Source organism: Bubalus bubalis, chromosome 18, assembly GCF_019923935.1.
Source record: "Bubalus bubalis isolate 160015118507 breed Murrah chromosome 18, NDDB_SH_1, whole genome shotgun sequence".
Taxonomy (NCBI): domain Eukaryota; kingdom Metazoa; phylum Chordata; class Mammalia; order Artiodactyla; family Bovidae; genus Bubalus; species Bubalus bubalis.
The window spans coordinates 36,662,771-36,686,655 of NC_059174.1; the positions used below are offsets into that span (position 1 = coordinate 36,662,771).

A 23,885-nucleotide genomic window follows, 5' to 3' on the forward strand; every position below is an offset into this window, starting at 1 on the left:
CTTCCTTCATTCTACTACTGCTCTCTTGGTTTATACCATTAGTACCTATGTGGTTTCTAAGCTTCTGGTCAAGGACTGACACTGCATAGAACTTTTTTCTTCCTACAGGAGAAACCAATCAGCTACTCTTTGTGCTACCATGATATCCCCACTTCTGCAATAGGACCTCTAAGGCTTGGTTACACTTACCTTTTACTGTGTTCATCTCCTTTTACAATATTGTAATCCCTCTGGATACAGGGACCACATCTTTCTGGTTTTTTTATTCCTGACACCTCGCACAGTACCTGGCATATAGTAGATATCCAGTAAACATTTGCAACGGCGCAGGAGCGCAGCCGAGAGGAGCTACCCCATGCCCAAGGGCAGGGGCAGCGGCCTAGGGGAGCTACCCTGCTTCTGAGGTAAGGAGCAGCGTCCGCACTTTCCTGGAGTGGAAGAGAGACCCCATGTCCAAGGTAAGAGAAACCCAAGTAAGACAGTAGGCACTGAGAGAGGGGATCAGAGGGCAGACAGACTGAAACTACAATCACAGACAACTAGCCAATCTGATCACAGACCACAGCCTTGTCTAACTCAATGAAACTAAGCCATGCCTTGTGGGGCCACCCAAGATGGCCAGGTCATGGTGGAGAGGTCTGACAGAATGTGGTCCACTGGAGAAGGGAATGGCAAACCACTTCAGTATTTTTGCCTTGAGAACCCCATGAACAGTATAAAAAGGCAAAAAGATAGGACACTGAAAGATGAACTCCCCAGGTTGGTAGGTGCCCAATATGCTACTGGAGATCAGTGGAGAAATAACTCCAGAAAGAATGAAGGGATGGAGCCAAAGCAAAAACAACACCCAGATGTGAATGGGACTGGTGATAGAAGCAGAGTTCGATGCTGTAAAGAGCAATATTGCATAGGAACCTGGAATGTCAGGTCCATGAATCAAGGCAAATTGGAAGTGGTCAAACAGGAGATGACAAGAGTGAACATCTACATTCTAGGAATCAGTGAACTAAGATGCACTGGAATGGGTGAATTTAACTCAGATGACCATTATATATACTACTGTGGGCAGAAATACCTTAGAAGAAATGGAGTAGCCATCATAGTCAACAATAGAGTCCAAAATGCAGTACTTGGATGCAGTCTCAAAAATGACAGAATGATCTCTGTTTCCAAGGCAAACCATTCAATATTACGGTAATCCAAGTCTATGCCCTACCAGCAACACTGAAGAAGCTGAAGTTGAACAAATTCTATGAGGACCTACAAGACTTTCTAGAAGTAACACTGAAAAAGGATATCCTTTTCATTATAGGGGACTGGAATGCAAAAGTAGGAAGTCAAGAAACACCTGGAGTAACAGGCAAATTTGGCCTTGGAGTACAGAATGAAGCAGGGCAAAGGCTAATAGAGTTTGGCCAAAGAACGCACTGGTCATAGCAAATGCCCTCTTCCAACAACACAAGAGAAGACTCTACACATGGACATCACCAGTTGGTCGACACTGAAATCAGATTGATTATATTCTTTGCAGCCAAGATGGAAAGGCTCTATAGAGGCAGCAAAACAAGACTGGGAGCTGACTGTGGCTCAGATCATGAACTCCTTATTGCCAAATTCAGACTGAAATTGAAGAAAGTGGAGAAAACCACTAGTCCATTCAGGTATGACCTAAATCAAATCCCTTATGACTATACAGAGGAAGTGAGAAATAGATTTAAGGGCCTAGATCTGATAGACAGAGTACCTGATGAACTATGGAGGGAGGTTCGTGACATTGTACAGGAGACAGGAATCAAGACCATTCCCAAGAAAAAGAAGTGCAAAAAAGCAAAATGGCTGTCTGAGGAGGCCTTAAAATAGCTGTGAAAAGAAGAGAAGTGAAAAGCAGAGGAGAAAAGGAAAGATATACCCATTTGAATGCAGAGTTCCGAAGAATAGCAAGAAGAGATAAGAAAGCCTTCCTCAGCGATCAATGCAAAGAAATAGAGGAAAACAACAGAATGGGAAAGACTAGAGATCTCTTCAAGAAAATTAGAGATACCAAGGGAATATTTCATGCAAAGATGGGCTCAATAAAGGACAGAAATGGTAGGGACCTAACAGAAGCAGAAAAAATTAAGAAGAGGTGGCAAGAATACACAGATCAGATCAGATCAGTCGCTCAGTCGTGTCCGACTCTTTGCGACCCCATGAATCACAGCACGCCAGGCCTCCCTGTCCATCACCAACTCCCGGAGTTCACTCAGACTCATGTCCATCGAGTCAGTGATGCCATCCAGCCATCTCATCCTCTGTCGTCCCCTTCTCCTCCTGCCCCCAATCCCTCCCAGCATCAGAGTCTTTTCCAATGAGTCAACTCTTCACATGAGGTGGCCAAAGTACTGGAGTTTCAGCTTCAGCATCATTCCTTCCAAAGAAATCCCAGGGCTGATCTCCTTCAGAATGGACTGGTTGGATCTCCTTGCAGTCCCAGGGACTCTCAAGAGTCTTCTCCAACACCACAGTTCAAAAGCATCAATTCTTCGGCGCTCAGCCTTCTTCACAGTCCAACTCTCACATCCATACATGACCACAGGAAAAACCATAGCCTTGACTAGACAAACCTTTGTTGGCAAAGTAATGTCTCTGCTTTTGAATATGCTATCTAGGTTGGTCATAACTTTCCTTCCAAGGAGTAAGCGTCTTTTAATTTCATGGCTGCAGTCACCATCTGCAGTGATTTTGGAGCCCAGAAAAATAAAGTCTGACACTGTGACCACTGTTTCCCCATCTATTTCCCATGAAGTGATGGGAAAAGATGCCATGATCTTCGTTTTCTGAATGTTGAGCTTTAAGCCAACTTTTTCACTCTCCACTTTCACTTTCATCAAGACGCTTTTTAGTTCCTCTTCACTTTCTGCCATAAGGGTGGTGTCAACTGCATATCTGAGGTTATTGATATTTCTCCCGGCAATCTTGATTCCAGCTTGTGTTTCTTCCAAACCAGCATTTCTCATGATGTACTCTGCATATAAGTTAAATAAGCAGGGTGACAATATACAGCATTGATGTACTCCTTTTCCTATTTGGAACCAGTCTGTTGTTCCATGTCCATTTCTAACTGTTGCTTTCTGACCTGCATACAAATTTCTCAAGAGGCAGATCAGGTGGTCTGGTATTCCCATCTCTTTCAGAATTTTCCACAGTTTATTGTGATCCACACAGTCAAAGGCTTTGGCATAGTCAATAAAGCAGAAATAGATGTTTTTCTGGAACTCTCTTGCTTTTTCCATGATCCAGCAGATGTTGGCCATTTGATCTCTGGTTCCTCTGCCTTTTCTAAAACCAGCTTGAACATCAGGAAGTTCACGGTTCACATATTGCTGAAGCCTGGCTTGGAGAATTTTGAGCATTACTTTACTAGTGTGTGAGATGAGTGCAATTGTGCGGTAGTTTGAGCATTCTTTGGCATTGCCTTTCTTTGGGATTGGAATGAAAACTGACTTTTTCCAGTCCTGTGGCCACTGCTGAGTTTTCCAAATTTGTTGGCATATTGAGTGCAGCACTTTCACAGCGTCATCTTTCAGGATTTGGAATAGCTCAACTGGAATTCTATCACCTCCACTAGCTTTGTTTGTAGTGATGCTTTCTAAGGCCCACTTGACTTCACATTCCAGGATATCTGGCTCTAGGTGAGTGATCACACCATCGTGATTATCTGGGTCGTGAAGATCTTTTTTGTACAGTTCTTCTGTGTATTCTTGCCATCTCTTCTTAATATCTTCTGCTTCTGTTAGGTCCATACAATTTCTGTCCTTTATCGAGCCCATCTTTGCATGAAATGTTCCTTTGATATCTCTGATTTTCTTAAAGAGATCTCTAGTCTTTCCCATTCTGTTGTTTTCCTCTATTTCTTTGCATTGATCGCTGAAGAAGTCTTTCTTATCTCTTCTTGCTATTCTTTGGAACTCTGCATTCACATGTTTATATCTTTCCTTTTCTCCTTTGCTTTTTGCTTCTCTTCTTTTCACAGCTATTTGTAAGGCCTCCTCAGACAGCCATTTTGCCTTTTTGCATTTCTTTTCCATGGGGATGGTCTTGATCCCTGTCTCCTGTACAATGTCATGAACCTCATTCCATAGTTCATCAGGCACTCTATCTATCAGATCTAGGCCCTTAAATCTATTTCTCACTCCCACTGTATAATCATAAGGGATTTGATTTAGGTCATACCTGAATGGTCTAGTGGTTTTCCCTACTTTCTTCAATTTAAGTCTGAATTTGGCAATAAGGAGTTCATGATCTGAGCCACAGTCAGCTCCTGGTCTTGTTTTTGCCGACTGTATAGAGCTTCTCCATCTTTGGCTGCAAAGAATATAATCAATCTGATTTCGGTGTTGACCATCTGGGGATGTCCATGTACTGAGTCTTCACGACCCAGTTAATCACGATGGTGTGATCACTCACCTAGAGCCAGACATCCTAGAATGTGAAGTCAAGTGGAAGGAAGCATCACTATGAACAATGCTAGTGGAGGTGATGGAATTACCATTGAGCTATTTCAAATCCTGAAAGATGACGCTGTGAAAGTGCTGCACTCAATATGCCAGCAAATTTGGAAAACTCAGCAGTGGCCACAGGACTGGAAAAGGTCAGTTTTCATTCCAATCCCAAAGAAAGGCAATGCCAAAGAATGCTCAAACTACCGCACAATTGCACTCATCTCACACACTAGTAAAGTAATGCTCAAAATTCTCCAAGCCAGGCTTCAGCAATATGTGAACCATCAACTTCCAGATGTTCAAGCTGGTTTTAGAAAAGGCAGAGGAACCAGTGATCAAATGGCCAACATCTGCTAGATCATGGAAAAAGCAAGAGTGTTCTAGAAAAACATCTATTTCTGCTTTATTGACTATGCCAAAGCCTTTGACTGTGTGGATCACAATAAACTGTGGACAATTCTGAAAGAGATGGGCATACCAGACCACCTGATCTGCCTCTTGAGAAACCTGTATGCAGGTCAGAAAGCAACAGTTAGAAATGGACATGAAACAACAGACTGGTTCCAAATAGGAAAAGGAGTATGTCAAGGCTGTATACTGTCACCCTGCTTATTTAACTTATATGCAGAGTACATCATGAGAAATGCTGGGCTGTAAGAAGCAGAAGCTGGAATCAAGATTGCCGGGAGAAATATCAATAACCTGAGATATGCAGATGACACCACCCTTATGGCAGAAAGTGAAGAGGAATTAAAAAGCCTCTTGATGAAAGTGAAAGTGGAGAGTGAAAAAGTTGGCTTAAAGCTCAACATTCAGAAACCTAAGATCATGGCATCTTTTCCCATCACTTCATGGCAAATAGATGGGGAAACAGTGGTCACAGTGTCCGACTTTATTTTTCTGGGCTCCAAAATCACTGCAGATGGTGACTGCAGCCATGAAATTAAAAGACACTTGCTCCTTGGAGGGAAAGTTATGACCAACCTAGATAGCATATTCAAAAGCAGAGACATTACTTTGCCAACAAAGGTCGTCTAGTCAAGGCTATGGTTTTTCCAGTGTTCATGTATGCATGTGAAAGTTGGACTATAAAGAAAGCTGAGTGCTGAAGAATTGATGCTTTGGAACTGTGGTGTTGGAGAAGACTCTTGAGAGTCCCTTGGACCTCAAGAAGATGCAACCAGTTCATCTTAAAGGAGATCAGTCCTGGGTATTCTTTGGAAGGACTGATGTTGAAGCTGAAACTCCAATACTTTGGCCACCTCATGCGAAGAGCTGACTCATTGGAAAAGACTCTGATGCTGGGAGGGATTGGGGGCGGGAGGAGAAGGGGATGCCAGAGGATGAGATGGCTGGATGGCATCACTGACTCGATGAATATGTGTTTGAGTGAACTCCGGGAGTTGGTGATGGACAGGGAGGCCTGGCGTGCTGCGGTTCATGGGGTTGCAAAGAGCCCTCGTGACTTAGCAACTGAACTGAACTGAAATGTTTGAAAGAAGATAGTAAATGCAAATGGATGAGTCTGCCTAATTCAGGCCATTTGAAAACAGCTACAGTAAAATACCTAAAATTTAGATATATAGATAATGATGGTTAACTTGTAAATTTAAAATTTTATAATCAAATTCACCCTTTGTAATTAAGCCTCAGTGAGTAATGATTGATAAACTTGCTTTTGGAATTACTGTGCTCTGCATTCCAGTATCTTCAGTTCTATCTCTTAATGTTTTTTTTTAGATAATTTTATATGTGAAAATTAAAAAGGTATCATCTCCATTTTTTTCTTATAGAGATTTAAAAATAACTTAAAGAACCCCATGTTATATACAAGTTTTAGAAAATATTTTTTTTTCCTGCCCTTTGTGTCTTCTGGTGTCTTTTAAATATACAGGGCTACCCTGGTGGCTCAGATGGTAAAGAATCTGCCTGCAATGCAGGAGACCTGGGCTCAATCCCTGGGTCAGGAAGGTCCCTTGGAGAAGGAAATGGCAACCCACTCCAGTATTCTTGCCTAGAGAATTCCATGGACAGAAGAGCCTGGTGGACTATAGTCCATAGGGTTGCAAAGAGTCAGACACAACTGAGCGACTAACACACACACACACACACACACACACACACACACATACATTTATATATCTAAAATAATTTAGGGAAACTGTAAGTAAAATTATTCACACATCCTAAGACCCTAATCTAACCATGGGTGATTTGAATTTTCATTCTTATTTTTGCTACAATACTCACTCCATGTGTATCTTTTGCTTTTTTAAATATTGAAATCAAAATATATAAACCCATATTGGTTACCATGAACCTGTAACTTTGTACTATTTCCAGACAATGAATATACAGTATATTTTGCATGTAATTTTTATCTCCTTCCATCAAGTGTAACAGTATGTTGTATTTGCCATGGGCCTTTAAAGCTTCAGTGTTGTGAAGAGCTCTGCATGAAATTTTAAAGAGACTGGACCTTTCATCTGCACAGCAGCAGGGCAGCTTGCTATAGGGACAAGAAAGGGGGAGAGAGAGAGAACATTTTTGAAGCAATAGCAAAAAATAACAGCAGAAGCAATTATTTCATCAAAGGTTGATTTTTTTCTTTATTCCCTATATATGTGTGTGTGTGTGTGTGTGTGTGTGTGTGTGTGTGTATATATATATATATACACTTTTTTTTTTTTTTTTCAAATTTCTTAGCTGGAGATTTCTGTATGCCTTTGTCTTCGTCTCCTGGTGTGTGTTTAATTTGCAGGTTTCACATGGTCAAAATGGGCATAAATTCATAAATGAAAAATATTTATTGTAGGAAGTGGTGTTATTGATAACAGTATTTAAATACATCTGCACGAGATATGCAAGCTGGGAATGATGCAAAGAACTAAATTTGGCATTCACTAGGGTTCTTAGTGTGTTTATCTGCTTGGGGATGTGAGTGATAAAGATATGTTTTCTTCTTGACTTCATTTTTTCTCTTTTTTCTCCCATAAACATTAGCATAAACTGACTGCCCTGGGAGAGTAAGAGAGTTTTCTCTCCGTCTCTGTGGCTAATAATAACATACTTTTTATTTGGGTTGGGACTGGACATCCCTGGCTGTGAAGTGAATGAGTACTTAGCACTTACAGCAAGAACGTTATTTTACTGGCAGTGAGAAAAACCAAATATAACCCATCATTTCCTTTTACCGTGACCCTGAAATTGCATCAAAATGAAATGCCTGGGCTTTCCTGTGTATAGGACCTGAACTTCTCACTCAAACGAAGCTTGGTAGTCTTCCAGAGAGCTTTCTGCGTTTTTGGAGTCGGAAGAATCATGTTGCGTTCCAGGTATTAAACTTGGTAGTATTTTCTTCCCTGTTCTGCTGTTTAGTCTTGGATGACTTGCTCTAACTTCTCTCTGTCTCCATTTTCGTTCTCTTTAAACTGTTGGGAGGGTTAATAAAATACTTACCTGAGCTTTGAGGTTTCTGAAGGAAGCCCCATCTCCCCATATTACTTTCCTATTTATTTTGTAACTAACTATAAGCTTAGTGGCTCAAAAAGAAAGCACATTTATTCTCTTCCAATTCTGGAAGTCAAAAGTCTAAAATAAGCCTCATGAAGTTAAAGGTGTTGATGGAGCTATGTTCCCTCTGGAGGCTCCAGGAGGAGAATCTGTTTCCTTGTCTTTTCCAGATTATAGGAAAAGACTACCTTCCTTGGCTCAGGGCCCCTTCTTCCGTCTACAAGGTGCATCGCTCCAATCTGAGCTTCTATCACCCTGTTTCTTTCTCTAGAGCCTTAATCACACATGAAAAGTTCTCATTAGCAGATAAGGTAACATAGTCACAGGTTCCAGGAATTAAGGCATGGACATCTTTGTCAGGGGGAGGTATTATCCAGTTTATCACCCCTTCAGCATTAGACTACTTAAAATTTTTGTAATCATTCTGTTGTTTCTTTCCTCTTCATCCCATCCTTAACTGGCAATGATTGTGAAATTCTTAAATGTACAAGAGAAAAGTTTTGTTGACATCCTCTCCACAGTTGCTCTTAAGAGTCAAGCAGAGATTAGCTTCAGAGGAGTAAACTTTCTGAGGTGACACCCTAAGTATTTGAGAGTGTTTTCCCCATATCTTTGAGAGGCCTGTGGACTGTGAGGAAGCAGATTTTTAGGGTCCATTGCTTTAGGTTCAGCCTGATGCCTGGAGGTGCAAATGTTTGAATTCCAGCTATGCTATGCTTTCTCAGTGGTTGGTTATACTTCATCCTCTTATATTTGTGATAAACCTCTCTTCATTTTTTAACCCACATTCTGACCTGCTGCTTATACTTTTAGGAAGTAAAACTTAGTCATCTAAACTTCACCCTCTCTTTTCCATAGCACGTGGTGCATATTTTTATTATAACTCCCATCTCTTAGTATTATAAGTCTGTGTCTCCTAAAAAATGGACGTGCTCAAGGGCAGAAATCCCACCTTACTTACCTTCTTATTTCCTTCACTAAAATGGTGATTGGCACAGAGTAAGCACTTAGCATGTATTTTTTTGAACAAGTGAATTACTAAACAACTATAAGTGTATCCCCATACCCTATAGACTGAAGCCCAAATCTCAGCAGATTATGAAATCTTTAGTTTCCCTTCTTCCCTCTTCCTGTTCCCTATTTACTATTCAATTCATGGCCTCCCTGTGTTGTACTGCTTTCTGTTCTCCAAGTTACTTTTGATTTTATCTTCAAATCTTTGTTTCCAATGAGATAATATATAAACTAACATTTGAGGAGATTTGATCTGAGCCTTAGTACAAAACATTTTACTGGTATTTAGTCCTTACAATAATCCAATGTAGTTTGTAGTTTACATCTTACATATAAAAATTCTGATGCTTGGAGAGATTACACAACTTCCCCTAGACCACATGGCTATTAAGGAGTAGCTCTGGGGTTTAATGGAGAAGGCAATGGCAACCCATTCCGGTACTCTTGCCCAGAAAATCCTATGGACGGAGGAGCCTGGTAGGCTGCAGTCCACGGGGTCACTAAGATTCAGACACGACTGAGCGACTTCAGTTTCACTTTTCACTTTCATGCATTGGAGAAGGAAATGGCAACCTACTCCAGTGTTCTTGCCTGGAGAATCTCAGGGACGGGGGAGCCTGGTGGGCTGCTGTCTATGGGGTTGCACAGAGTCGGACACGACTGAAGTGACTTAACAGCAGCAGCAGCAGCTGAGGTTTAAACTCAACAGCTGAGGTATGGAGCCTATACTGATTATTCTCTCTGCCTCCTGAAGGGATGATTAGCACTTTTCAGAAAACTCTGCATTCCTTTTGTGCCCAACATAGTGCTTAAAAAACCTACATCTATTTAGGATTGAAGGTTGGGGTGAAGGTTTAATTATGATGGCTCTTTTATGGCTGTAAATCAAAAAGAGCACTGGTAGAACCACTCTGGAGAACTTCTTGTAATCCATTCCCAACCACATCTCAATCAGCGATAGCCACAAATGCCTGAGAATTAATTTCCAAAGAAACAGTAGTCATTACATGACTGAACCAAACATCAGCCATCCCTTCCTTCTACCTCACTGATGTCCAAGCCTTTTTTGTTTAAAGCAGTGTAATCCATTCTTGAAAAAAATCTCATGTAGACCTCTAATATACAAAACAGGTAAAAGTGTACATGAATTTTCAAAATATTAGTGGGTCCTTCCAGAATTTTTACATAAATCTCTTTCTCAAGCTTAAGGACACAGCATCCTTCCCTGCAACTCCTTTCTTGCACCCAAACTTACCCCAATTCTGTATGTGTTAATGCCAGGTCTGTGGGGAGAAGCCAGGTGGCCTAGGTTTATGATGGATTTGTGATATATATATATATATATATATATATTCTTCAGCAATGGATTGTGTCATTCACTTAGATTAAATTCAGAACAGGGTTAAAATACCCAAAAAGAGTGGAAATATACCTGAAAGACCATAGAAGTTCCTAATAGAAAAGAAGCTCACTTAAGGCCCATGGAGGAGCTATTCATTCTCTAAAAGGCATTCTGGAGTGACATTGCCTTGGTGAATCCACAGTCTAGGCACTGGCCTTTATGCTGGAAGACTGAGAAATTTCAGTTTGTTCATATAGCATGTGGCCCTTTTGGTGGAACCAAATGTATCCCTGGACCAAGGTTCTTGTTGACTCTTTGAATAGGTACTATCACCATGTGCTTGTCTGAAACCTTTGTTCTGTGCTTCCATGGCTAAGCTGTACTTGTTTTACTTGACCTATTATATCCTTAGCTATATTAGCACATACAGCAAGAATATCATCCAGTATTGCTGACTCTGAAGACTTTCTGCTTCTGTGACAGGAGAGGGGATACCATTCATGATAGTTAAAAACTTAGGTGTTGAATTAAACAGGGCTGAATTCAAATCCTTGGCACTACCATGTGCATATAGGCTATGTGATCCTTGCTAATTTCCTTAACCTCTCTAAGTTCATTTTCTCTTCAATAAAATAAAAACAACTGAGGGTTGTTGTTGAAATTGAGTAAGATACGATGTGTGAAAGTCCCTGGTGGTTGGCCTAGGAGATTGCTTGGAGATTGGTAACTGCAAACTTTGTTATTATTTTAGGCAGCCTCTCATCTCTCTCCTTTGATCCTTTCTGTGTTGATTTTCAAGTTTAACTTTCTGCTTGTTTTTTCTTAATTCCAGATTCCAGGAGGATGCCCCACAGTAGTTATGAAATGCCAAACATGATATCCCTGGCACAGCTAGCTGCTCAGCGTCTCCTCTCCTCTGCCACTGAGGAAATCATGCTCCAGGAGCCCCCGATGCCAGTCCTGGCTCTCATCTGTGTGCGGTGCTGACTATTCCATGGCTGTGAACCAGGATGTAAGTGGGGATTTCCTCTGTGAAGGAACAGCTCTTTCCTTGACTCCTTGATTGAATGAGTCTGTGCTCTGCCCCTTTCTCCTGATCAAGTATGTGTAGTATAAACAAATTTTATGCACATCACATATATCTATGCTTGTGGGACATTCAAGTGATACATAAATACGTGAAAACTTACTAGTTTCCTTCATTCTCTCAGCTGCACTCCCCCTGTTAACTGAGCATGGCTATTATTTTAGTGTATATCATTCTAGCCTTTTAAAAATATCATTCTAGCCTTTTTTTCTGTGCAATTATATACTTAATAAAAAATGGTGTTATACTCTTCTTTGGCAACCTGCCTTTTAAATTTAACATTTCTTGATCTTTTCATGTCCGCATATACAAATCTATCACATTCTTCTAAAGTTTTGCATAGTTTTCTGCAGATGGGTGAGTCAGTGTTTACCTGAGAGTATTGATGAATACTTAGTTTTTCAGTTTTTTTATATTAAAAACAAGGTTTCAGTGAATATTTTTGGGTTAAAAGGCATGTTCCCAATTAACATCCTAAAAGCCATGCCACACTACTGTGAAAGAAAGCCTATTTCTGTACACAGTGATCAATATTGGATTTTATTTAATCTTTAAAATTTTTAATAATCTGGGTAAAATCCTTATTTAAACATACTTTTTTCTGATTATATGTGAGACTAATCTCCTTTGCACGTTTTTCATTTGTACTTATGAATACTGTCAATGTATTTTTCTCAGTTTTATTGTGGGTTGTCTTTTTTTAAAATGACTTTATTAGAAGCTCTTTGTATGCTATTGGTTTTTAGCTCTTTGTTGGATATACCATAACTATTTTCTCCTAGTTACCTTTTCAAAATGGTGTTCTTTGTATTTTTTACTATATACAGAAGTTTTAAATTTTATCTAGTTCTTGTTTTCTTACTGTGGCACTTATGATATGTTGTATTTGTAAAGGGATATGAAGGTATAAAATCAGTCTCCTTTGTGGTGAAACAGGCTAATATTAATCACACATCACAAGTTAGAAAAGCAAAGCAGAAACAGTTTAAAGATCTGTTGTAAATTCCAGCTACTTTACTTTCTAATCAAATCAAGTATTTATGGAACACCAGTGTGTTTTGTGTGTTAGATAATTAAAAATATAAACTATGGACTCTAGAGAGCATTTGTATGTGAAACACAAATATTTAGCTACACTTTGAGAAAACCATATGGCATTTTTTAGCTTAAGTGCTAATTTTTTTTTTTTTTATGGAAAGAAGTAATATCAGAAGTCAAAGGTCAACAGAGAACATGCACTAGTACCTGTTAAAGGCCATGAGCATAGAGGAATACTTGAATTGAGGCTTAAAGCCTGGGAAAGATACAGTTATGAGGTTGTAGGGTCTGTAGCTGTTATCTATTTCTGCATAAAAACCACCTCAAATCTTAATGGCTGAGAAAGTACCTGTTTAATTTAGCTCAATATTATATTGCAGGTTGACATTGTTGGTTGGGGTTAGTGGGCAGTTCATCTGATGTGGGCTAAACTTGATTAACCTTGGCTGGGCTCCTTATGTATTAACAGTCAACTGGCAGATTGCCAGGGCTGATTGATTTATGATCCACAAGATCACATCTGGGACAACTGGGATGACCGGGGCCATTTCCCACGTGGACATGGAACCTCTAACAGGCTAGTCTGAGTTTATTTCCATGGTGGACACAGAAGTCCAAGAGTTTGAGAATGGAAGCTGGAATGTCTCTTGAGGCCTAGGCTCAGAGTAAGTGTAGTGTCATTTATGTGTATTCTGATGGTCACAGCTACAAGACCAGCCAAGATTCAAGGGTTCTCTACTTTTTGTTGGAAGGTGCTGAAATAGTGTGACTCTTTTGTAGTCGACTCCAGGAGTCCAGTTCAGACTCACGTTTGCTCAGTGATTTAACCCTTGCAGTTAAGTGTGATGACCATGCTCAAAATCTATCTTTGACAAAGCCTAGTAGAAATACTGGCACCCCACTCCAGTACTCTTGCCTGGAAAATCCCATGGACAGAGGAGCCTGGTAGGCTGCACTCCATGGGGTCGCTAAGAGTCGGATATGACTGAGTGACTTCACTTTCACTTTTCACTTTCCTGCATTGGAGAAGGACATGGCAACCCACTCCAGTGTTCTTGCCTGGAGAATCCCAGGGACGGGGGAGCCTGGTGCGCTGCCGTCTATGGGGTCACACAGAGTCGGACACGACTGAAGCGACTTAGCAGCAGCAGCAGCAGCAGTAGAAATACCAATATAAATAGCAGCAAGGTAAAAGTCTGAATACAAATGACTTTTTCTTCAGCCAAATGTGTATTGACTTTTTAGGAAACCTTTTTTTCAACTTGTTTTAAATAGGTCAGTTAGGAACATGATGTCTGGATTGTGGTTATCTTGCTTTCCCACTCCTTTGAAAAAAAAGCAAAACATACTGAAAGGGTGAAGGAGATGTGGTGTTTAGTTCTGTTAAAAAATGCCATGGTCATGAATGCAGAGCATTAAAAAAGTTACACATGACAGTTCTCCAATTTAAAAGAGCCAGCTTCAAGTTTTGATTTCTTTATTTTCAACTTAGTTGACTTTGCAGTTTCTGATTTCAGTGATTGGTGTAATTCCTCTTATCTTATTTTGGTTTTGTAGAAGCAGTTCTAGAAATTTTGTCAATTCTTGTTTTTACTATGTGGAGGTAAGGGGAGGTGGCCAAAAACTCCTTTCTCTAATAAGCTTCTCACCCCTAAAGTGACCATGATAGCTTCTCAATCCAGACGGTTATATGTGAGGTTTAGACAGAGCCAGATAGACCTACTGGTTCATGTCTTTGTTTATAAAGTTATGGTTTTTCGGTCAAACCTTTAACTCAGAATGAAACATGAGTAATGTCAGGGTGTAACATTAAAGGTGGAATACTAAAAATGATGTTTTATAAAAACTCAAGGTTATTTTTTCTTGTTCTCAGTTCTTCCTTACTTAGGGACCAGATATACCTTAAGGTTGTTACATATTTATGCATAAAAATCCCAGTTTCCCTCTGATTCTTGTAAATGTACCAAATGATGCTAATTAAAATAAACACCCTGTTCAACAGAGAAACAGTGTATTATAGTAAGCTGTCTGTGAATGCTAGAGCCAGAGTCTTGTTTGAATTAGGAGGATGTTTGCTAAGTTAAGGCGTCCTACAGAGATGTATAAGGTCAGAGCTTCCAGCAGTCCATACTGTCTTTATTGAGAGACGTATTTATATCTTCCAGACTAGTAATTAATCACTCAGTGGGGTTTTTTGGGGGACATCATGCTCACAGAGAATCTTTTTGTGCTGCCAGGAACCACAAAGCATGGGCACAATTAAAATGCTGATTTAATTTATTATATTGAGGCATGGAACAGGAATGTTTAAATGATGTTGACAGGGCCAGAATTTCAGAACTACCCTTTTAAAAATAGAAAACAAATGCCTACCCCCTTAAATTAAATTATATTAATAACATGTTTCTCTAAGTTGCCTAGAAGCAAAATAAATCTCTTGACATTAATTAAAATTTAAAGATATTGTATCATTTGTTGTTAATGTGCAGTCTTTGTTAGGGGAAATACATTTCAAAGTGATCTATTTATGAAAATTAAATGGAGGAAAATTGCCTATTGAGCAAATGTCGTTTAATAAGGCTGCTTTTCTTAGAAATGTGGATTCTAAAGTAACAAATGTTTTTATATTCTAATAATGGTTTCTATTTTTGATCCTCTAAAAATTGTCTTTGTTACTTGAATTTTGATATTTCCACACAGAACTTCATTGTCAGGGGGGTTATAAACTCTAAAAACCAGGAAGGCTTTCATATATTTTGGGGTATTGAGTAACATGCAATTGCAAAAAGAACTGACGTGGTTAGGCATTTGGATCTCATTCAAAAATCACGGCAGGACCAGAAGCCAAAGGATCCCATTAGCAGCCTCTAACTAGCTTTCCTCTAATGAATACTGTGTTCTGTGTCTTTAAGCTACACTTTCCTGGTGCCACACAAGCTAGAAACTGCCATGAGATAATGGATAGATGTTGTCAGCAAAGGAGAGCTAATAGTCACCTCTGTGTGGACCTCACATGAAGATAATGTACTGAAAAGTTGCACATCTCTACTGTTAGGGAGAAAGGTGGTTTTTCACTCTGATGCAGGTTTATTATTTTTTTTGTGTGTGGCATTGGTACAGATGCATTTAACTTGGGCTTAAAGTTCATTATAGAATAAAACTGTTAGAAAATGTTAAAATTATGTGTTCTTCAGTGAATGAAATAAAGAAACTATGCACATTGTTCCTTATCATGCTACTGCCTTTTTTTTTGTGGACTTGATAGTCCAACTACAGTATAGGAATTAGACAACCCATGTTGGTCTTGATAATTCTGGTGATAGGAGTGCAAATTGGATGGATGAAAGGGAGTAGTTGTTCTATGTGGGTTCCTCCACTGGTTAAAATTAAAGCCCTTACAGTGAAGTCAATATTTATTTTGTGACCACTTACATGGTTTGAGTTTTCTTCTGGGAAATATTCCTTTTTTTATGGAAAAACTCTTTGACTTATATGCTAAATAATAATTAACCATTTTTAACATTTTGTTTTCCCCCCACATCCTTTTAGCTACCAAATCCTGTGGCTTCTACTCTTTAATGTCAAAATGTTTTGTTCCATGCCCCTCCACAGGTTCCCAAACTGCCATCACTGCAAACGTTGGTTTGTTTATCTGTCTCCTTTACTAGACTGTAAACAGAGGGCTTGAATCACATCTTATTTGACTTGGGCACAGTGTCTGGCACATAATAGGCCTATATGTATTCCATGTATAAATGAAGGCTTTTATATAAACCATATAATTCAGTCAGTCTCAACTGAGTGTGGGGGTGATTTTTGCCCCCCTCCCTACAATGGACTTTTGGTGATGTCTGAAGACACTTCTGATTATTCTTACTGGAGTGTGTGTGTATAGTACTAGTATCTGGTAGGTAGAGACCAGACATGTGGCTGAACATCTTACAGTGCACAGATTTGCAACAGGAAATATCAGGTCCAAAATGTCACTAGTGCCAAGGTTGAGAAATCGTGTTCTAACTTAATTTTCAAAGTATCTCTCTCAGGTAGATGGACAGTTTCTTCACTGAAGATATGAGAAAACACACTTGGAGAGATTAAATGACCATTCCAAGTCCTCTCAGCGGAAGGTAGTGACAGGACCAGGAACTTAACCCTAGGCCCTTGATTCTTTTTGTTTTTTTCTTTTCTTTCTTTCTTTTTTTTTTTTTTATCTAACTTTACAATATTGTATTGGTTTTGCCATATATCAAAATGAATCCGCCACAGGTATACATGTGTTCCCCATCCTGAACCCTCCTCCCTCCTCCCTCCCCATTCCATCCCTCTGGGTCGTCCCAGTGCACCAGCCCCAAGCATCCAGCATCGTGCATCAAACCTGGACTGGCGACTCGTTTCATATATGATATTATACATGTTTCAATGCCATTCTCCCAAATCATCACACCCTCTCCCTCTCCCACAGAGTCCAAAAGACTGTTCTATACATCAGTGTCTCTTTTGCTGTCTCATATACAGGGTTATTGTTATCATCTTTCTAAATGCCATATATATGCGTTAGTATACTGTATTGGTGTTTTTCTTTCTGGCTTACTTCACTCTGTATAATAGGCTCCAGTTTCATCCACCTCATTAGAACTGATTCAAATGTATTCTTTTTAATGGCTGAGTAATACTCCATTGTGTATATGTATCACTGCTTTCTTATCCATTCATCTGCTGATGGACATCTAGGTTGCTTCCATGTCCTGGCTATTGTAAACAGTGCTGCGATGAACATTGGGGTACACGTGTCTCTTTCAATTCTGGTTTCCTCAGAGTGTATGCCCAGCAGTGGGATTGCTGGATCATAAGGCAGGTCTATTTCCAGTTTTTTAAGGAGTCTCCACACTGTTCTCCATAGTGGCTGTACTAGTTTGCATTCCCACCAACAGTGTAAGAGGGTTCCCTTTTCTCCACACCCTCTCCAGCATTTATTGCTTGTAGACTTTTGGATTGCAGCCATTCTGACTGGCGTGAAATGGTACCTCATAGTGGTTTTGATTTGCATTTCTCTGATAATGAGTGATGTTGAGCATCTTTTCATGTGTTTGTTCGCTATCTGTATGTCTTCTTTGGAGAAATGTCTATTTAGTTCTTTGGCCCATTTTTTGACTGGGTCATTTATTTTTCTGGAATTGAGGTGTAGGAGTTGCTTGTATATTTTTGAGATTAGTTGTTTGTCTGTTGCTTCATTTGCTATTATCTTCTCCCATTCTGAAGGCTGTCTTTTCACCTTGCTAATAGTTTCCTTTGTTGTGCAGAAGCTTTTAAGGTTAATTAGGTCCCATTTGTTTATTTTTGCTTTTATTTCTAATATTCTGGGAGGTGGGTCATAGAGGATCCTGCTGTGATGTATGTCGGAGAGTGTTTTGCCTATGTTCTCCTGTAGGAGTTTTATAGTTTCTGGTCTTACGTTTAGATCTTTAATCCATTTTGAGTTTATTTTTGTGTATGGTGTTAGAAAGTGCTCTAGTTTCATTCTTTTACAAGTGGTTGACCAGTTTTCCCAGCACCATTTGTTAAAGAGATTGTCTTTAATCCACTGTATATTCTTGCCTCCTTTGTCAAAGATAAGGGGTCCATATGTAGGCCCTTGATTCTACATGTTAGTAATAACTAAATTATTTCAGTTACTTAGATGAGTTACTTAGATGAGCACTGTGATATTTTACTTTAATTATCTGGACATTTGCCTTAGATTTTAGCCTTGAAAATCTGTCCATGTACTACTTGAGTGTAATATTAATCATTAGAAAATAAGGTAGAAAGTATTTGTGTGCTTATTTGAAAGGTATCTCTCCTGGAGATTCCTTTGGATCTTATATAAAAATTTTTTGAATCTTCTGGGCTTACTGAGAGAGGGTTTCTCTAGTGAAGTGACTCAATCTGTGCCTGGATATTATTAACAGTTCTGAATAATTAGTAATACAAGAATATTTAATATGGTTAAACTTGAGACCTGAAACATCTGAGATGGCCATTAGATCTTTTGAGCTAATACCTGATTTAATTTTTCATGTAGTACCTACATACATTCTGGGATTACACAGAACACAGAAGCTGTAAGCACATGAATCTGCTTACCACCTGAGTTGTAGCTCTGAAGTAAAACTAGGGTGTGTTTGTGCCTAGACCACTGTGCTTGCCTCTCTAGAAATAGCAGGAAAGATGCCGATAAGAGTAACTAATTGGTCTAAGGGGAAAAATAGCTGGACAAGAGATGGGAGCTCTGGTGTGCAAGGATATTTCCAGTATACAAGATTTTGAGGGAGAAAAAGAGAGAGATATTTGAGACATATTCTCTCTCCTCAAGGAGTGTTCAGATAGTAGATGAGATGTATGTATGTACATATGTATCAAAACTAACAGAATAAGATAGCAGGAGGGTCGGATGATGGTAATAGCAGGGAACACAGAAGACAAAATATTTTATATTGGTGAGATCTGGGAAGGAATTAGCCTTCTCAGATGCAAAATACACATATTAATCCAAGTTGGAAAACATAAGTTAAAAGCATTGGTTACAAAAAACATTTCGTAGTAAGTTATTGTAGATAATATCATTTTAATATTGTCAAAAGAAAAATAACTCTTTCCTGGAATTTCTGTACAGTCTTTTTGATATCCAGATGTTCAAAAAGTAAATATCTTTATGAAAGATTTTATTGCCATTTAAAATTCTTTTTATACTATCAATTCTTCATGTTTGCAGTTTCTGAGTATTTCTGGGTTCTTTAGGGCACAATACCACACTGCAAGAGAATTATAAGAACCTTCTATATAATAATCCTTGAAGCCACTTGAAGTAGAATTTGAAGACTGTTTAGAAGAACATAAAATACCCTTATTTCCATCCTGTCTTTGAAAATCTGCATTGCATTGTATTTAAGCTGTGGCTCTCTCAAAGTTGGAATGGGTGGCTATTCAAGAACACCTGAGTCAAAACAGCAGAAAGATAGTCTTAGAGGCAGATTCGGGTATATGTTTTCAAAATTATTATAAATATCCAGGACAGAAAATGATACTTTAGTTCATAGGAGAAAGGAAAGTGTCTGAGAATCATTCCAATAAGAGGCAGAAGTAAAACTGCTGATTGACAGTACTTGTTTTACCTTTTACCTTAATTCCAAATTTAGTATTAGACTGAACCATTTTGGCCACCAAAAATGGCAGTTTCAAAGTTAAAACTAACAGTGGCTAAATATGCTGGGAATTGTGGCTAAATATGCTGGAAATGGAGAATTCCAATTTTGAAATCAGCAGTTGAAGAAATATAGGAATGTGTTAACAAAATACATTATGAATACATGAATAACATCAATACATAAAAAATTGAGTCCCATTCAAGAATACCAACACTTGTGAAAGTTAGATTGATGGCATCAAAAAATTATACTGTCCATCTGATTCATGGCAGAGTACAAAGATAATTCATGTAAAAATTATAAAATTGAGAAGACTTAAGAGAGACTAGAGGAAAAACAGGTAACTTGGTGGTTTCATCCCCCAAATCTTATTAAAAATCTTTCAGTTTAGCTTGTTTAAAATTCTTCATTAACAGGAATGTTTGAATATATTACTCAAAAAAGCAAAATTAAACAGACCTCGAGGTGACGTTATTTTACACTGAGATATTACACAAATTTTTTTTTAGCTCATGGAATATGGCAGCTGAAAGGATTAATTTTAAATTTCAGTCCAACATATCTAAGTTGTAAATAGTAAAAGCTATGCATTCCAAATCATTTGAACACTTTTATTCAGATGAATAGAGGAACACACTATCTCCTTTTAAATAGGACTGGTGTCAGGTAGAACTGTGAAGTAGCTAAAGATTGTTCTCTGTTTGGTTCCAGACTCTTCTTTTTATGTTGTTTCATGTCCACTTCTGTTAATACCTACTTTCAGAAAAAGAACTGATAAACTCATTCACAGAAGAGTGAAATGCCTGAGGTTCAGTTTGTGACCCCTTTCTGAAAAGTTGGCAGGCTGAATATTCCATCTATTTAAACATTCTGCTAAACTATTAATTTTGGAATTCAATTATTTGATTTAACGATTTTTAAAAATTTTCTGATTTCCCTTGAATATAATCCTAGTAAAAAATGACTTATGTATGTGGTATTACCATCTTCTTACTTGGGCTTTATATAAGATTTGTTTTCAGAACTTTTAAGATGATTCTTTGTATAGAATCTGACTCCTGGGGCTGGAATTAGTACCTGGTATGTGGCTTATAAGGAAGGTTATAAAAAGTCTGTGTGAACAAATGCAGTGCTTGGAAGAAAATAGGCCATGGACTGGGGAATAAAGTGATGGTAGAAGAATCAAGTAAAGAAGTAGACCAGGGAACCTCACATTTGACCATGGGCTGGGGCAGACCTGAGGCCAGAAAGGTGAAGCTGGGGCCAGCAGGGTACAAGCAGTGGAGAAGATGGATGAAGGTGAGGGTGAAGCTCAACCGAGGGCTCCATCTCTGCTTACTTGTGGGTCAACCTTCTTGGGCCTGGGACCTAGAAGAAACAGGGCAGAGCTGGACTTTCCTAGATATTATAATCATATTAACCTTAGTAGCCAAGCGATTTGTTATGTATCTGTTGTGTACAGAATATAAAACAGACATTACAGATGTTGTTTTGAAGAATCAGTGATCTGTAGAGGAAAAACCAAGTGCACGTAGGAAATTGTGGGTACGAAGACAATTCATTGGTGACTGTATATCTAACATTAGGTGTTAGAAATATTAAAATTCAGTATTTCAATTCAGGAATTTGACAAAGGAGATATCAAAAGTGAAGAGGATCCATGACCTCATTTAGGTAAGTGTAGAGCCACCTCACAAATGTTTATCTCGTCCTTTATTCAGAAAAATAAAAAGTAGAGAATATAAAATTAAAAAGTTTCATAAAATTAATTTTAAAATACTTTTATGTTTTAAGACTATGTCTTATAAGAAAAGTTCAGTGATACCATGCAAAAAAGTATGAAAGCAAGTTTGCTCTGAAGTCTTACTGAATATTAAGCACTTTGTCCAGTACTGTGCAAAGGGATTAAGGTAAATATTAATAGAAGGGTAAGAGTTAGGCCTCCTTCCTTAACTTCTATGCTCAGATCAGAGAAAATTCTGAGGAAACATCAAACACACTCTGTTAGATGCCAAGATGAGTGTCATAGCTTATTTTGATGATATTAAATTATGTAAGTGATGGTACTTCAGATTTTCACTCAGCTTTCTTCTTCTAAATGTAATGTTTCTTTTTTCTCCATCTGTCTTCAATATTTTTTTTTTTAGCAGTGTGACTATGTTGTGCCTTTTTTTTGGTAGCCTGTTTTTCCTTTTTTTTTTTTTTTTAAACAAATACCAGTTGAGATTCTCTGGGATTCTTGGATATGTGGTTTGTTGGTTTTCATTAATTTTGGAAAATTTTCTCTTCAAACATTTCTTTCTATCTCTTCATTCTGGCTTCAGTTCCATATATGTTAGGCCATTTGATATTATCCTATAGCTCTGTTTTTTCTATTTTTAAACTTCTTATTTTCCTTCTTTGTGTGTGTGTTTGTTTGTGTTTTAGTTTGGACATTTTTTATTAATCCATCTTTAGATTCATTGTGTCCTGTCTGCTAATGAGTCCATCAAAGGAATTCTTCATTTCTAATACTTTTTTTTTTTTTTTACTTACAGCATTTCCATTTGAGCCTTTTTTATAGTTTGCATCTTTGCTGACATTTCCTGTTTGTTCATACATGTTCATCTTTTCCTCTAGATCCTTTAATATTCTAATCATCACTTTAAAGTCCCTGATTGATAGTTCCAATATCTAAGTCATCTCTGTGTTTACTCTTGTTAGTTGGTTATTTAACAGTGACTTGCCTTATTATTTTTTAATGTCTTTTACTTTTTATTGAATTCTGGACACAGTGTAGAGAAGAATTGAAGAGACTGAGTTAAATAGTATTTTTGCCTGATGATAGACATGCCTTCTCTTCTTTCATGCCAGTAGTGTGGAGGTTGCATGGATCTATTCAGAAGTTGTGCCACATTAGGGCTTTCTTGTTGTTATGGTTAACTTCAGTTCTTCACTGGCTTCAGATTACCCCAGTGGTGGCTGGTTAAACACCTTGTGCTTAGAGTGTGGCCTAGGAGTGCCCAGAGGTTTTTCCTCAATGTTCCCATTCTACCTTGTCTACCTGAGCTACAGAGGGGTGTCACTTTATTTCGTGGATTGATATTGGGCTCTTGGTAGGCACAGGGAGCTCTCTATTGTGTTGGTCCAGCCTTAGTCTTGAGAAGCTGCTGTGTGTCTTGGCTTTGGGGTTAAGGTTTTCTCAGCATTCCTTCCTCTCTTCCCATGGCAGCCAAACTCTGCCTTGAGTATGTGGTTGGTCTTAGATAAGAGAGAATTTGTCTCTCACCTAGCAGAAGCTGATCTCTGCTTGGCATCAGTCCAGAATCCTGGAAGAACTCCTGCCTCACTTCTGCTTCTGTCCCTTCCTCATAAGCAGTGCATCTTTGCATGGTTGCTGAGGGCAACTGGGTTTGTTGTCCCTCCTTTCATCTCTCTGTGTAAGTATTATCATACTAAGACAAAATTTGAGGATTTCTAGAAGGCAGTAAGATGCTCAGAGGAGACATCACCATCCTTTTCTCCTTTGCAATAGTAAGATAGTTGAAATAATTGAAATGATATTAATAGTGTTAACCTTGAACTTCCTGAAGTTGTTTCTGAATCCCAAGTCCTTTCACCTTTGAGTTTTAGTCAACACCCCTCTCTCCATCTTCCTTCTTCAGAGTAATGGAATGGGAGGATAGAGGCTGCATGTCTTCTACTGCAAGTTGGGAAAGGCTCTAGAAGCTGGGTGGGCAAGGTAGGGCTTGGAGGAGCTGTATCAGCAAGTGTAAAAGCATCTGTGTATGGGGGAAGGGACCATATAGAAGTAAAGAACAAAACAAGAGAAAAAGAAAGTTTAAAGAAGCTTTTAAAGTGTTGTTTATTTTTCAGTGCCTGTGTTACAGATAAAAATCAGGCCTGATCTTTATCAGGATCCATTTTTTTCCCTAAAGTTTTAAAATTTAAATTATAAATACTTTTATAATCAGCACTAATATTAATGTAAATAGGTATGTAAGGCCACCGTGGAAAAATATATTGAAAAGTTCAAACAGATTTTTGAAGCTGTATAGACAAGGAAACATACCATGCTATCTGTGAAATGTCTTTCTTTCTTTAAAGCATTTATTATACATTCTATTCATATATCCCTCCAAAGTAACATTGTATTGTGTTTCAGAACTAGAGTTTTTTTTTCTCTATGTGAATATATGGAAAGGACTTTATTGTAGTTCTCTAAATGTAAGATGCACATGTTTTTT

General features: G+C 38.5%; 1 long non-coding RNA gene across 3 annotated transcripts in view; it reads left to right on the forward strand.

Annotated features, from left to right (window-relative positions):
• LOC112580259 overlaps positions 1-23,885 on the forward strand; it is a 221,666-nt gene that overhangs the window by 85,711 nt on the left and 112,070 nt on the right. For 2 of the 3 annotated variants that reach the window (XR_006546370.1, XR_006546371.1), the window contains exon 3: positions 11,183-11,362. This is a non-coding gene — a long non-coding RNA (uncharacterized LOC112580259). Of the gene's footprint in view, positions 1-11,182; positions 11,628-23,885 lie in introns of those variants that run through there. The other variant, XR_006546369.1, reaches the window with a different exon arrangement.